This window comes from Myotis brandtii, unplaced genomic scaffold, assembly GCF_000412655.1.
Source record: "Myotis brandtii unplaced genomic scaffold, ASM41265v1 scaffold36, whole genome shotgun sequence".
NCBI classification, from domain to species: domain Eukaryota; kingdom Metazoa; phylum Chordata; class Mammalia; order Chiroptera; family Vespertilionidae; genus Myotis; species Myotis brandtii.
The window spans coordinates 4,425,113-4,432,077 of NW_005363836.1; positions in this window are offsets into that span (position 1 = coordinate 4,425,113).

The window sequence follows — 6,965 nt, forward strand, 5'->3', positions numbered from 1 at the left end:
TAGTGCTCTGATATTTTAATGCTAAAATGCACTGTGAGTACATTTTCATGCAGCAATTAAGGTACATTCCATCATTCAGTGCATAATAGATATTGTTTAATGTATTCGATAAACATTTCCTAAGTCACTTCTGTGTGTGAGGCACAGAAATGGGGCTAGGAAATGGAAGACACAGTCCCTGCACCTAAGGAATTTACAGCATTCTAGTCAGGGAAACAGGCAAATAAATAGCAAATTGCAATAGTGTAAAGTGTGTTTATTTGTTTCTGTTTGGAGAGTATGTGTGTGTGCAGACCCATGGTCTTCCAAAAAGAATTAAATGTCATTGGCAGGAGGGCCAGTGTTCAGATTTACTTGGAGCAGAGAGGAAGGCTGCCTAACTCTGGCTGGTGGTGGTTAAGGAGGGTTTTCTCCAGGAGGTCATCGTATTGCCTTATCATGTCATAAGGCCTGACTTTCCATTGCTGCCTTACAGGCTTAGCTCCTCCTAGAGGAGCAGCAGAAGGGGGAGGAGGAGGAGGACAAGGATCAGCAACAGCAGTAGGGTAGGAGCCAACACTAGTTAAAGGCCTTTCACAGTGTTCTTTTGACCTCCAAGGATATTTGTTAAAGTTCGCAAATTCCTAGGGCCCCTCTGATCCCAGAATGAGAGGAGGGATGCTTAGGAGTTTGCATTTTAAACAAGCACCCCAGGTGAGTTTTATGCGTAATAAGCCATTTGAAAACTATTGGCCTACAATGTGCTGGGTGCTAATCCCAGGGATGCTGTCCAATTTAATGCAATTATTTTTCAAGCTCCCAGTTTTACCAAAGCAACAAAGGGTAGTAATACTTTAAGATAATACAAACCCGGGGACATGGTGCTTCTGGGATTAATCTCAAACATTAATCTCAAACAGTTCTCTTTGATGCAAAGCCAAGAAAATAACAAGAGAAGATAGACCAATAATCATGATAGCTCACCTTTACTGAGCACTTGACCAGAAAAAGAAAAGAAAGAAAATCAATCAATCAATAAAAATAAAAGCTTAGCTGTGAATTTTCCTACTCTTGCCAAATATGCACCCCCCCCCCCCTCAGTGGGAAAGGCTCTCCACCCACTTAGTTCCTCTACAGGCTGGACTGACTACAACCCATCCTGCCCTCCACTTAGTGAGTCTTACCCCTCTGCCAGCCCTGTGAGACTCTTCCAACAAACCAATCACATCCCCACCTCCATGGGAACCAGGGGCGACCCTACCCTCTTGGTACTACAGAGCCTGCCTCCTACAACCCCTTCTGACTCATTCTGCTCCCCAGTGCAACCTCCATGTGGTCTGCCTCCTGGCATTAAGTGCCTTCTTCCCCAACTATAAGTGTATATGACTAATAACTGCTGCCAATCTCATTCAACCAGTGTTGGCTATTGTGTGTTTGGCCATCTCACACTATTTAGGGTGGGGGATCTCTCTTTCACTGCAGGAGTTGATCAGAACAGTCATGTTAGTTGAGCTGTGAAGGATAAATGAGATCTAGATAGGTGGGGAAATGGAGAAAAGCAGGTTAGAACTGAGTTATAAAAGAATATGATGTATTTCAGGAAGGACAAGCAGGTTGAGAAGATGTGGGTGTAGTGAAGAGTGAGGCTAAAGAGGCAAGGCATTTGTGCAAAGCTAAGGAGTTTATTATTTTTTTTCCTAAAACACATTAGTGGATTTACCTAACACATTTTACAACGATCACTCTGGTGGATTTAAAGTTGGGCAACGAAAAAGGCCGAGCCGTCCATAGCAATGCCACCCCAGAAAGCCACGCAGGAAGCAGCAAGAGCTCAGACCAAGGCACCGGAGGTGAGCCAGGTTCTGTAGGTACAAACACAATAGAAGCCATTCAACTCAGTGGCCAGCTGGATGCAGGGCTGGTGCCTGGGCAAAGAAAGCATTGAGAATGACTGCTGGCCTGGGGTAACCAGGTATGTTGTCTTCAGTCACTGAGATAGGAAACACATGAAGAGGAACAGGTTTGTGATTGGGAAGAATTCAATTCTGGACATACTGATTTTGAGAAGTTTGTGAAACCTCCAAGTGATTTTGAGGCAAGAAGGTTAGAATAGCTAACAAAGGCCTCAAGCTCTACCCATACCCTTCTCCATCTTGGCTGGAACATCACAGAGACGAACTTCACTGATCACCTGTTCCCCTGCTTCCTCCTCCACAATTTCCTGTCGTCGGGAGGTCCAAAATCGCAATCTGGAGGACACAAGGACAAGCTGTCACCCCAACAGTGTCAGAAGCAAAGGACCACTCTATTTAATAAAAACTTTCTACTCAGACCCCATCAAGGCTTCTAGTTCTCTGAAGTCGCCTGCTCTCACTTCTCAAGTGCATACTATCACTTTAATAAATTTACTGTGCTCGCTAAATCCTTCTGTCAAGCTCTTGAATCCTTTCTTGTTCTGTGACAAGAACCTGGATTGAGATGAGGCCTCCTTGACCTCTCTGGTGCCACCCTGCATCCGTTTCCAGTTGGCTGTCCATATGGTCCTTCAAACACATTGGAGACAAAGGTTTGAGAGCACAAAGGTGATACCAATGCCTGGATTCTGACGCCAGCTAAGGGGAATGAAAAGAGGAAAAAGAGAGGAAGACACACCAACGTTTAAGAGGTGATTGTGAGAAGAGATGTCTGCAAAGCAAACTGAGAGAAACCAGGGGTGTCAGAAGAATGATATTCTGAAAGGCAGGATGGGAAAGAAGTTGAGATGTTTATGATGAAGCTATAGGATTCAGGGGAAAATTCATAGAGCAAAATTCATGAAGAGGCTAGGGCAAGGCAATTCAGAAAAAGGATAGAGAAATTATGCTTAATAAGAAGGAGGTTCATCACTTCAAATGAAACAGAAGATAAAGACAAAAGGATGCAAATAAATTTGTAAGTGGGAATAGGGTTAGTATTTTCTTCATTGTGAAAAAAAAATTCAAGATAAATTGCCTACCATTGGGTGGAACAAACTCTGAAAAACAGTGCTCCTTATTTGGTTAACCAGCAAGCGGACAATAAAAAGGCAAGGAATTCCAGCAATTTAAGTTTTCATTTATGTGGAAATGAAGTTGGATAGACATAAAAGGGAACATAATCTGTGAAGCACTAAGAAGCTATGATGATAGGCTATAAACAAGACCACGTGAAACCAGCTAATAAACTCAAAACTTATTCCAGATTTAAAAAAAACTGCAAGACATAAAAACTCAAATTACATGAATAAACTGTGAAACAGAATTATGTAGTGTTAATTCCTAAGCAAAATAATATCTCACCAAATAATACATGGGTACAATTCCGTTCAAATGCATTTGTCACACCTACTAAAAGTGCTTTGATTAGAAGTGATGCTTACAATCGGATTTCAGATGGATGCTATAATCAAAATAAACATCCAAAACAAATTGATAAGTCCAAGTTCATCTTAGGTTTTTTATTAATCATGAGTTAAACTGAGAGTTCATTACTAGAGATGTAAACACCAAGTTTTCCCAAGATCAGATAATTCTCATCACCTGAAGAATATTTTATCTTTTAAACACAAAATTAAATATTTTCTAAGGATAATTTATTATTTCAAAAACAAGAATAAAATAAATTATGATCCATTTAGTGCAAATTTAATACAAATACACAACAGTTTTTTCTTTTATAGAGCATTCATAAGAATAAATAAATTATTAGCACAGGTCAGAACTAATTCTGAATGTGCAAATATACAATTACTAGAGTCCTAGGGCATGAAATTCGTGCACTTGGCGGGGGGGGGAGGCCCTCAGCCTGGCCTGTGCCCTCTCACAATCCAGAAGCCCTCAGGGGATGTCTGACTGACGGCCAGTTGGACATCCTTAGCGTTGCCGCAGAGGCAGGAGAGGCTACTGCCGCTGCCCTCGCCAGCCGTGAGCCCAGCTCAGGGCTTCTGGCTGAGCAGTGCTCCTCCTGTGTTGAGCATCTGCCCCCTGGTGGTCAGTGCACGTCATAGCGACTGGTCGTTGCATTGTTGGCCAAAACTGGCTCTCCAACATCCCCTGAGGGGTCCTGGATTGTGAGTGGGCACAGGCCAGGTCAAGGGACCCACTGGGGAGAAATGCGGGAGGTTGGCCAGCTGGGGAGGGACTGCGGGAGGGCTCCAGGGTGTGTCTGGCCCGTCTCGCTCAGTCCCAATCTCTGGACTCCAGCAGCAAGCTAACTACCAGTCAGAGCATCTGCCCCCTGGTGGTCAGTGCACATCATAGCCAGTGGTTGAGCGGGCCTTAGCATATCATTAGCATATTATGCTTTGATTGGTTGAATGGCTGACCGGACGACCAGACACTTAGCATATTAGGCTTTTATTATATAGGATAGAAGATTCAAAGTAAGAGATATATATATTCTGAAATTTAATGTCATTTTCTATATTAAATTCTTTAGAGCCTAATATTTATTATTTAAGAAAGCATTTCTCAAGGGAGGGGAATAGGGAGATTGGAAGAGATTAACAAAAGAATTTATGCATAGCCCATGGACACAGATAATAGTGTAGTGAAGGCCTAGGGTGGGGTAGGGGCTGTATGGAGGGGTGCAAAGGAGGGGGGAAATGGGGGACATCTGTAATACTACTAACAATTATATGTATATGCATATGTATATGTATATGGATATGTATATGTAAGTATTTATAAATATGAAAGCACTTCTCTTAAATAGTATTTAGCTATTGATTTGTCAGAAATAACTTTTTGTTAAAATATGTGAAAATGTTGGAAAAATAAAAATGATGGGAAGAAATATTAATAATTCCACTAAGACAATTATTTTGATGAACATCTATCAGGTATCTCTTAAAATGCCTAAGTAAAGGCAGACAATTATATACAAGCGAAATGATACATATTCTGAATCTTCTTTTTAAACTTAATATTCTTAATACTATGCCTTGAACATCTTCCCATATTAGTAACTATATATACGCGTGGTCATTATAATAGCTACACTGCCTTACACTACATGAATATATTGGCTTTTTAATCACTCAGTTGATGAAAATTTAGGTTGTTTCCAATATTTTACTATGGAAGCAATGCTGCAATAAAAACAATCTTGACACATGTCTCTACAGATATGTCTACCTCTTTAGGATGAATTCCTGTAGTGAGATTAATGGGTCAAAGAGGATTCAGGTTTTAAACTTAAAGACATTGCCATCTGCTCTCTAGGACAGAAACAGTATTATACTCCCATCAAAATAGTCCATGTGTGTCCATTTCTTGTATTACTAATGAGGTTGAACAGCTCTTTACATAAGTGCTCCTACTTGTACCTGTTCTTGTATGAATTACCCACTAATGTCCATCTCTCTAATGGGGTGTTCATTATTTACTAATTAATTTGAAGAATTCTTTTTTAAAGATTATTAATCTTTATTTGGTATTGGAGATTTTTCTACTTTTCCTACTTTGCTCTTTCTTTCATAGTTTTGGCTTTTAAGTAACACTATAAGAGCCTTTTTACCTCCCAAATAAGCAGGCATTTAGTTCTCTTACTGAGTAGTGACCAGGCCAGCAGGGGAGAGCAGTTAAGGGTGACCAGGCCAGCAGTGGAGGGCAGTTAGGGGTGACCAGGCCAGCAGGGGAGGGCAGTTAGGGGTGACCGGGCTGGCAGGGGAGGGCAGTTGGGGGGACCAGGCCTGCAGGGGAGGGCAGTTGGGGGGATCAGGCCGGCAGGGAGTGGTTAGGTGGTGATGAGGCTGGCAGGAAGAAGTGGTTAGGGGCAATCAGGCAGGCAGGCAGGTGAGTGGTTAAGAGCCAGCAGTCCTGGATTGTGAGAGGGATGTCTGACTGCCGGTTTAGGCCCGATCCCTAAACCAGCAGTTGGACATCCCCCAAGGGGTCCCAGATTGGAGAGGGTGCAGCTTGGGCTTAGGGACACCCCCCCCCCATGCACAAATTTCATGCACCGGGCCTCTAGTTCTTGAAATAATAGGACTCTAGTAACTAACATGGTTAAAAAAAATGTATTATCTGCTGGCACTTGTTTTAACTCATTTTTTTTCCCCGAATTTTTCTGGCTATTTCCCCTTTTTCCCCAAAAGTTCCGAAACTTTTTTCCTTCAGATTTCTAAAAAGTCCTATTGATATTTTGGTATGGATTACTTTGAATTTCTAGAGTATGAGGAGAAAGAAACTCTTTATGTGAACCCAACCAAGAATTATTTTTTGAGAATTCTTTTATGTCCCCAGGAAAGTTTTAGAGTTTTCTTTGTAAAGGTCCCATGTTTCTTATAAATTTGGTCACTCATATTTCACTGCTTTTTATATTAGTAGCTAGAGGCCCAGTGCACAAAATTCATGCATGGATGGGGTCCCTAGGCCTGGCCAACAATCAGGGCCTATTGGGGCTGTCTCGCCCAGTCCCAATTGGGGCCAGGCTGGCCAGAGCCTGGGGGCCTACTGGCTGCCAGACGGGGCCTGCCAGCTGCCAGATAGGGCCAGAGGGATGGGGGGAGGAATGGGGGAGGGACTGTGGGAGGTTGGCTAGCCGTGGGAGGTTGGCTGTGGGAGTGCACTGACTACCAGGGGGCAGCTCCTGCATTGAGTATCAGCCCCTTGGTGGTCAGTGCGCGTCACAGCGATTGATAGACTGGTTGTTCCGGTCGTTCGGTCGTAATGGTCACTTAGGCTTATATATAGAGAGATAGTAGTACTGCTATGGTGAATGTGCTCTTTTTTTCCATTATATTTTCTAATTTATCATCTGATTTATATTAATTTTTTTTAATATTTATTTTTTATTGAGGTAAAAGTCACTTAACAGCCGAAACCGGTTTGGCTCAGTGGATAGAGCATCGGCCTGCGGACTGAAAGGTCCCAGGTTCGATTCCGGTCAAGGGCATGTACCTGGGTTGCGGGCACATCCCCAGTAGGAGATGTGCAGGAGGCAGCTGATCGATGTTTCTCTCTCAT